We start from the raw sequence: 9,951 nt of genomic DNA, 5'->3' as shown, positions 1-9,951 counted from the left end.
CAGTTCAAACCTGTGTTGGTTAAAGTTCAACTGTATAGTACACTCATTGATAAAGCATGGTGTGTGTTATTCATTATTTTCTTAGTGGCAGAGGTGAGAGGGACATTAAATCTCTTTCCTACCACACTGATGGGAAGTACTTTTTTGTCCACTATTAAAAACTGCTACACGCCATTAAACCAATGGATCACCCAGTCCAATATTTCATCATTATCCCAAGTGATGTTGTCTGGGTAGTGCTATGACAACCACCGAAGGTGACTCTAACATTTTATAATATTCATTCCATATGGTACCATTATTTATCAGTTCATCTTGAATTTATTTTTATCTTCATTTTGCAACATCTCTAGGAATAACAAATCCAATTGACTCACTTTATTTTATAATATGGTACTTTGGTTTGTTTTTGATTTGCTTCTCTAAAGCTTTGAGTATTTTGAAATTTGTTGATCAAATCTGTGTTAATTATATTAATAAATTTCATCATTTTAGAGGCATTGATCATTTTTTCAGTTGTCTCACTCAGCTAAAGTGTTTGTGTTCTAATTTATCCTCCTAAGGAAAAATATAACATTATTTGAAATCCTGTGGTTTTGAATAATTTGAACATCATATGGATTATTCCCTGACTGATATGAGGTCAGATGTCAGAGAGCTTTAAGACAGGGGGTTGACTGAACTCATTTTACTTCTCTGTGACTATGCACTGGACAATTTAATTGAGGAGGGACTTGAACGTGGCCCAAAAAAAAAAAAAAAAAAAGCAGCATTGAATAAGTCTAATAAAAAAAGGCTGTCACTCCTAGTACAGCTGAACTCTTCTTTCTACATCTGCGACCAATCAAGGAAGAGAAGATGGCTATGATGTGGCATTGAGAATTATCTCCAAGTGACCAAGTTCACCCTTCTTCAGTGGAGAGCCTGTGAAACAGAAAGCTTCTTTCCTTCAATGGCACATCTTGCAAGTCAAGAATGTAAAGTTAACGCCCCAGGGCAAACCTCGGAAGCTCAGTAAGCAGCGGGGATAGGTAAACCCTGGGACTTAATATCCTGTGTATTTACCACTGAGTATCATTTTCACAGTAGAAGGTATGGAAGCAAATAGACTACAGATGCAAATACCTACCACTTACGTTTATACTATACTGTACACTGTACAATCCGATTTGCCCTCTTTTAAGGCCTGAATCCAGAAATCCACCCTACCCCAACATAATCCTTTGATCTTTCCTTCTGTTTCTTTGAGAAAAATAATTCAATCCTGTTTTCATTACTGTTCCTCCCAGCAGGCTGCTGTGGAAAACATACATACACACACCCCCCACACGAACATTTTTATAAAGATTCATTTTCAGTCGTTCCTACCCAGCTCTAAACTCGGAACCTGTATGACTGAAGATGCATCCATATGAGCGGGTCCAGGTCTGGGAAGGCAGCCTCTACCCCACGTTTCCCTCTCCACCCACAACAACTTCTGACTCCTCACTCCTCCACCTTTGAAAGGAAACGCTTTCTTCGCCTGCCTTTGAAGATGCGGCAACCCGAGTGATCTGTTATAAAAAGAGAAAAGAAAAACCGCAGCCTAGAGATAGGTCTTGCGCGGCACCCCTCCAGTCTCCACCGGCAAAGCCTCTGAGAAAGAACCGATCCCCAGTCCTGGATCCTCAGAGCCCGGGGCACAGGAGACACTGGTCGGGCCTTTGCCATTGGTCCTCACCTCCTTGGCCTGGAGCTGTCCTCCGGCTTCCCACCACACCACGCTCTGTGACTTCTCGGAAACGTTAGCAGATTGTGCTGAGCAGGAAGGGAGGAAGGGCGAGGGGAGCGGGGGTGAGGTAAGGGAAGGGCTCTTGAGGCTGCTGGACGGACACACACACGCGCGCACACAGACGTGCGCGTACGCGCGCCCACCCGATGGGGTAGCGGTGGATGGGAGGTCGAGACCCCCCTCCCCTGCCTTCTCCCAGCGCACATCGGAGAAGCGGTAGCCTGGCCGCCGCGGCGCTCCCAGCGGCTCCCGCCGGACGCTAGCAGCGGGCGTGGAGAGCGCGCGGCTCTGCCTGAGGAAAGGGCGGGGAGGTAGGGGTGGCTGGGGAACCGGCGGCGCGACTGCCCCGGGGAGTGGGGGTGGGAGGCGGGGGCGGGGCTGCCGCTGGTCTGGGCGCGCCCCGGAAGGAGGGACTCAGTCTCGGTGCTGGCCCTTGCCGGCGCTCTGGAGGCGGGTGTCTGGTTCCAATTCCACCCTCTCGCCAGCCCAGTAGAGCTGGGCTAACCTGGGTGCCAGCGGCTGGAGGTGGCAGGCGCCCGCTGAGCAACAGGAGCCAAAAGAAAGAGGGAGCCGGAGCAGCAGAGAGAACGCCGGTGGGGAGAGACCAGAAGCGAGGAAGGGTCCCTGCAGCCCGCGCCCTCCTCACAGGCCCGACTGTGCGGGTGCGCTGGATGGGCATTATCGGCGGGCAAGGTTGCAAGTAAGTGCCTTTTCTGTTGCTCCTCTAGTGTGGCGGACCGGGAAGCCCTCGGGCTCTCGCCGGCGCTCGCCTCAGCCACCACACCCACCTGTGTCCATTTTCCCATCTCTCGGTTTTGGCCGCTTGGTGTTACGCCACCTGAAAAGTAGAGAGGAGAGAAGCTGCTGAACGGAGAGGTCCAAGCAATTGGAGAAAGAGGATCTGGAAAGGCACCTATTTCCAGTGCAAGGCCGGTCCTTTGCGGATTTTGACGGTGTGCATTTGCTGGCAGGTTTCGAAAATGGGGAAAGGAAAGGCACTTAAACTTGATGGTTTGCGTCCGCTGTTTCTTTATGTTTATGCTAGCAAAATTGTTGGATGGGTTTCAGTTCCAGGGGCAGGTCGTATTCTTTGCGAGAAAAAAGCCTGTGTTGTATTTCCCATCTGCAAAGGTGAGCGTGCAGAACGAGCATAGCGGATCCTACCTGTAGGGACAGCGAAGCAGCTCGCAAACAGGAGTTAATTGACAAGACTGCTTGCCCCACTTCTCGACACAGTCCTCAAACGAATAAGCATTTTATAATGAAATCCAGAAAAGATTCAGAATCATTTTAACTTTTTATCGGTCTCAACTGAAGCCGTCATTTACTTTAAGGGAAAAAATAGGTATTTTCGTTACTTGTATTAAAGACAAAAGATCAAAACAAGATTACCAAACTAAAAAACTGTAATGCCAACTTTTGTGATTATAACAAACACTTTACTCATTATTTTAGTGTTTCATTTTAAATTATATTTGCAGCCTTCCTAGTAATGTTTATCTCCTCTGAAGCTAAGAACAATTTTGTATCTGAGAAGCTTAGGGGAGTTTTTAAAAAGCTAACTTCAATAAGATAAAGACCAGATCAACACAGGCTTTTCAAAGAATGGTGGATTTTCAGTTTCTGTGTGTCAATGTTGGGAGTTTCATTTCTTTTCAGAAACACAGTTAATGTTCTTATCTATTTCTCCTTCTTCCCGGTGGGCAGAAGGAAGACACTGTTTTTCTTTCTTTCTTTCGAGAATTTAAAATATATTTTCATAATTTTTGCTTTAACATCAATAAAACCTAACTATATATAATCTGCAAACCAAGTGCAGTGATTAAATAGTCCATTTTATTAAAAAGTCTTCAAATTCTTTTCCCATTTTTAAAAATAAACTAGCATTCACTTTCTTAGAAACTATGGTAAATATGATTTAAAATTTTTTATTGATTATTCAAAGCTAGTCTTATCTGATCCTTATGTATGGAGTTATCATGATTGTTAGAATAGCTTATTCACAGAATGCTAGACAAGATATGACATTTGGTGTAATGGAGAGTGTGCCTTCTATTTAGGCAACTGGTAATAGTTTTGCTTAAGGTAAGTTTTTGCATTTTGTGTATGTTTAAATTACCTGTCTATTGGAGCTTCCCTTTTGGAAGTGAACCATTGTGCAATCATGGGACATAGTGATGTATTTTTACAGAGGTTCAGTATACAATATGCCATGATTCCTATGGTTTAGGGCAGGGCTAACTGGGTACCTTGGTGAGTCTACAGAAGAAAGATGAGTCAGGTCTGGCTTTCTGCCAAGAGCATCTTATGCCTCATTGTGTCCCCTAGGACCAGGAAATAATCATGGGAACCCTCCAGTGGTAGTGCTTCTGTGTTTTTGCTACCTGCTGCTGAGGTGAGTTTTGTCAGCAAAGAAAAAGTAAGAGATTCAGAGGTGGAATCAGTGGGGTCCTATTCACTTTATTCAGTATGACCAAACCACTTTCTTTGTGGCAAGAAAAAAAAATAGACTCTTGGATTTTGCATTGATAATAGAAACTAACATTTATCTAATTTCTATTCCTAGTAGATACATGAAAGAATGTGATATGCTGGAAGGATTTATTTGGTATTTTTCTAATCCAAGGCATGACCTTGCTAAGGAGCTTAAAGTTTATTAATATAAATGGATCATTCTAAATGTCATAATGGTATGATTATGATTTTTTCTAAAACTGTCTTAGATCTTTTCCCCCAATCTTTAACACCTGAATAAATGGCTTCAGCATCCAAATGTAGATTGCTCTCTCTTTTGCTCAACACAGCATTTCATCCATAGCTACTCTAGATTCGGATCTATCAGTTTTCTCTTCCAAACGTATCTCTATTTATTTATATTTCTCAGATATATCTCTTTTGCCTTGTTCTCTATGTCTACTATGCCAGTAAATTAGCTCAAACCACCATCATAATTTACCTGGATTTCTGCTACAGGCTTCGTATTAGTCTACTTCCATAGTTCCCCCGCCCCCCTGCAATTCACTCTCCATACACAGCAGTACCATCGTGCCTCTCCTTAAAAACATTCATTAGCTAACTGCATAGAAAATAAAGGAATAAATGCAGAAACATAGAAATCAATCAACAACAAATTCCTTCTGTTAGCCTACTGCTCTCTCTGGTCTGGCCCTTCTTAAACCTCACTGAATCCATCCCCCTCATTTATATGCTTCGGTCACACTACTCTTTTGGTACTTGGAAGACATGGAATAATTTCACCCCCTAAGGCCTTTTTAAATGCTGTTCCCAGTGCCTGGACTGTTCCTTTCACTCTTTGAATGGCTAGCTCCTTCTCAAACTTTAAGTCTCAGCTCATAAGTCTCTTCCTCAGGTGATCATTCTTGATCACCTGTCAAAAGTAGGGTTGTCATCTGTTGGTCTCTGTCTTGGTACTTATTTGTTTCCTTCATGGTTCTTATTATAGCATGCAGATATTTTGTGGACTTGAATATTGAATTCTCCAAAGGCACAGAGACCAAGTCTTGACTGTTGGCCCAGTGTCCAGAACAGTGCCTGGCATGAAGTAGTGGGGGGTTCCTAAATATTTGTGTAAATAATAAATCACAAAGATATGACTTATTTCACCAGAGAGCACATCAACCCAGTCAATTTCTGCATTTTATGATTCAATTTCTTTTTTATTTGTTGAGCATCTGGTACATTTACATCCCTGCACTATGATTTTGAGGAAGTGAAATATCCTGAGATGTATTCCCATCTTTCAACAGTGTAGGCAATAATGTATTCAAAGGTGAGTAGATTATAGCATATTTTTAGGAAAGCAGTGACCACAACTGGATTAAAATATATTCTGAAGGAAAATTGGAGTGCATAAGCCAATGTGACTTTAGTATGAGTAACTTCTAACATGCAAGGATGACCTTATTAGGTTTAATTCTGTGTCTTTTGCCAGGAATTTGAGGGTCTCTCAGTAATCACTAAATTTAAAATGTTGTTTTGTAATGAATATGGATAGTTGAATGAGCTCAGTTGATGGAAGTATATTCAAATGAGGCTGAGGCCATAGATCGGGGCCAGCATGATCCAAGGTGGTGTTTACTCCAGGTTCAAGGGGCAAATTATCTCACTAATCCAAAGTGTCCACTCAGGAAGGTTCAGAGAGACACTGCGGGCTAATCTGTGAAGATCTATCACTATTATTGGGTGTGGAGGAAAGGAGGCTTCAAAATTCATGCTGATTAATGATAGTGTCATATTTATGCTAGAATTTATACAAATATACACACTTTGTATGGCAATAGGTCTGCCCATTATTTTTTTTGAGTCTGTATTTAAAGATATTAAACATTTTTAGTATTAACATGTGGTTGAAAATCTAGCTTTCAGTTAGGCAAACAGCTTTGATTTTATTTTTCTTATCTAGCGAGTGAGCAGCCACATTGTTGATTTTTTTTTTCATATAAAGAATTTGGCAATCATATTTCTTCTGGAAGGACTAAACTATTTCATGAATTGTCACCAGAGATTTTGTTAAATTTGCTACTAAGGTGGCACGTTGTGGTTGTCATGGGTTGGAGTGCCTCCATGTACTAATTGAAGTTGTTCCTCTGTTTTACATGTCACAAATTAGCTAATTATTCTTACGCAGAGGTATTATAGCTTGCTTCTTCAGAACTATGTAAGTTAGAATACCACTTAAGATGGCAGTTTCATAATAAAATGGATATTATAAGATTGTATAAAAATAATTTTCATTTGAGGATTTATGGAAGACCATTCACAGAACGTGGGTAGACTACTTTTGTAGAATGTGAGAGGACAGTTTTGGTATCTTGCCATACTGCAAAACAAAATTTCCTCATTGAAGGTCTCACTGGCTCTTCCCCTCTATGTACAGCTGGAAGGAAATGGCTTTAGGCAACAGGGAAAGCCATCAGCTCTTGGCAGCCAAAGGTAGAATAAACTTTGGAGGAACAAAACTCTTCTGGGTGGTGAGGAAAAATGCCAGACCACGATAAAGAGAGACAGGAGGTTGGAGTGCCTTGAACAGTGCCAATAAACGTAATCTGCGACACACAAATTTGAGTTGGCATTATATATACAGTCGAATTATTTGATATCTTTTTAGCCACACTGAAAAGAGTTCTTTCTTCTTTTGTCTTTAGAAAAACAACTGTATTTGAAGTGAAAACATGCTGTCATTGCTTCTTTTATACAGGAAATGGATTACCTTTGGATTTTTAAGGTGATATAATAGGGAGCCAAAAATGCCATATATTATTATTAAAATATACAATTTCTTTAATTGTAATTTCATTGCTATTCATTTTATGATTTCCTTTTGTTGTGTCAAGTGTTTGAGAGACTGCTATTATTGATTATAAATTTCTTTAAAATGTCTCCTTGGATTTTTTACAAAACTTTCTGAATCATTTATCAAAATACAATAAAACTAATTGCACCCGATTGTTCGCTTGGAAATTTAGAGGGAGTAAGTATGCTTACCATGTCATTAACCTACCATCGCTGCTCTGAATGTATGCCTTTTTTCTATCCCTTTTTCTCTTTTGTGCATATCATCTTCTGAACATTTGAGATGTTTGCCAGTAATACAAATTTTGCTCCACTGTTTGGTCAAACTATTAACATAAATAATTGGAAAATGGAGCTCCTAAAGAAGGATTAATAAGATTAGACAGATGCATTAAAAAATAAGCACAGAACATTTCTGTAGAGATTTTTAATGAAATTTTCTATGTGTTATATGCCAAACTAGACATCCTGTGTCATCTGATTATTTTCAGAAAATAGGGGTGATTTCATTAGCTGTAGGATCTGTCAACTGGACTAGTTGCTCATAAACTGTGTATCTTAGAATCTAAGTAATTATTTTCATCTTCTTGAGAGCCTATAATTAGAAATTCAAAAAAGAATTAAGTAGTAGATATGAAAATGCATACAGAAAAGTAAAATGGGAAAATCAGAAAAATGTTATATGATAAAGAAATATCCTCTTATTTATTGATTTAACTCCACTAAGTGATTATTCTTTCAGGTCCAACGGACAATGCTTCCTTCAGGGTTTAGGGTAAGGGTAGCTTATTAACTGTATGTACATTTTTAATAAGACACATAGAATATTTTATTGTAAATTATGCCTTACTTTGCTTTCTCTGGATAATGATATAAAATTAGCATTCCATATAGATGAATATTATGGGACTAATTTTTATAGATGATCCTTTCATCAAATAAAATATAACAAAGTTTAAGTGATGATTTTTCCCCCTTAACAAAACACATATTCTTGTTACCCTGAGCAAACTTGGCTCATAGTAATTTCTGTAAGGAGAAAAGAAATAGCATCTTTAAGGGTCAAGTGGGAGCAAGGTTCTTACAATCTCATGAGATCATCTGATAGACTTTCAGGAATGAATGTTTATAGTATTGTTATGCAGAGACATTCTTAAAAATTCAAATTACATCCTTACTGTATTTCAGAATATTTATAAAATATTTTTATAAAGGGCTAAAAGCATAGAACAACAAATTGGTATTCATGTTAGTGTGGTTAAAATGTGTTTTTCTAGGTATTTCTCTTGCTTTATATGTGGTCTTAGCCAAATACTGTTTCTCAAATGCAACTTCAGTATTTGTAGAATTGGAAGTGTCTACTTCTAAGGGGTTCTATACAAATAAGGTTTCTATTTAAAAAAGCCATTTCAGTGTCTCACACATGATAAGGAGGTGTTCAATAATGGTAGACATTTGGTATATATATCAAATAATATAAAATAATCAAAATGTATTCTATTTTGAATGCAAATGGTACAGCATTTAAAGTGCACTGTTGTTAACATTTACTTTTAATCCTATTTTAAAAGACAGTTCTAGTTATGCATCTCTAATAGGACCATTCCATTTTTTAATTCTCTGTTGGTAAAGTTGTCAGTAATAAGCTATTACAAATTGTTGATGTGAAGTATCTAAAAACTTTTAAGTAGGGAAACATGAAAGAAGTGTCTAAAAATCAAGAATTTGTTAACTATCCAATTATGTTTTCTTTCTGTTTTCGAACCAGATCCATCAGACTTTTTCATTAGTAGAGAACAGTCAGTAGAGGTGACCTGCCAGATATCCTAATAATGCATCTTAAAACTATCTACTTTGATAGGAATTTTTTAAAGAGCATATCATGAAATTTCTCATTTATGTGTGAAATCAAACTTACTCTAGTACTTCGATCATCAGGAATGTAACTCTGAATTTTTAAATCAGCAAATAAGATGTCTGAGCCTGAAGGAAGTATTTGCTAATATGGCCATTCACTTACTTTATTTCATTGGTGATCACTAACAAAATCCAGAATCTTGCAAAGGAAATCATCAAACTAAGGGTAGTAAATGAGTTGGTTTTATTTATTGTTTTCTTTAGCAATCCACAATTCTTCTCATTTATAACGAATAACAGACTATGCATTGCCAAGAGGTGGGTCATGGCAACATTATGAAGACAGAAAATGAATATATGAACAGGTACACTGTCATAAAGAAAAATATGAATAGCACCATTTACATATTGTTAAGATTACTGATAATAACATTAGCTTAACAGCCTCAAATATGGAGCTCTCATTTTTTTTAAAAGATTTTATTTATTTATTTGACAGAGAGACAGACAGCCAGCGAGAGGGGGAACACAAGCAGGGGGAGTGGGAGAGGAAGAAGCAGCTCCCAGCGGAGGAGCCTGATGTGGGGCTCAATCCCAGAATGCCGGGATCACGCCTGAGCTGAAGGCAGACGCTTAACGACTGAGCCACCCAGGCGCCCCCTGGAGCTCTCATTTTTGCCAAGCAGTTCATTAAGGGATCTTCAAATGCTCCTTTTAAATCCTACAACCACCTCTTGAGGTGGGAACACTAAGGCTCAGAAGTTTGCTAGCCTTCCCAAAGACTTGCAGTGATCACTAACCCGAGAAACGTGCACATTCTTTTTAGAGACAACAAAATTGTATTTATCCTATGAATGCGGTTGTACATATCCCACCCAAATATACCTAGTGGTTACATTACCAAAGATTGAAGTCTTTTCAATCCATAATGGAGCTGAAATAATCTCCATTAGCAATTAAAGTGGACTATGTAATTACAACACTAGAGAATAAGACAGATTGAAGATTGT

At 39.0% G+C, this 9,951-nt stretch overlaps 1 protein-coding gene across 1 annotated transcript in view; it reads left to right on the top strand.

The window, feature by feature from the left end:
- Positions 1 to 2,177: 2,177 nt before the first annotated feature.
- SCN9A (sodium voltage-gated channel alpha subunit 9) overlaps positions 2,178 to 9,951 on the top strand; it is a 166,916-nt gene continuing 159,142 nt past the window's right edge. The window contains exon 1 of the mRNA XM_045780489.2: positions 2,178 to 2,471. The gene's annotated coding sequence lies outside the window, so the exon portion shown is untranslated. The remainder of the gene's footprint in view (positions 2,472 to 9,951) is intronic.

Source organism: Ursus americanus, chromosome 1, assembly GCF_024610735.1.
Source record: "Ursus americanus isolate L20-20 chromosome 1, mUrsAme1.1.p, whole genome shotgun sequence".
In the NCBI taxonomy this organism is placed as follows: domain Eukaryota; kingdom Metazoa; phylum Chordata; class Mammalia; order Carnivora; family Ursidae; genus Ursus; species Ursus americanus.
The sequence above is the reverse complement of the archived record's forward strand: the minus strand, read 5'-3'. Positions and strand labels throughout refer to the sequence as shown.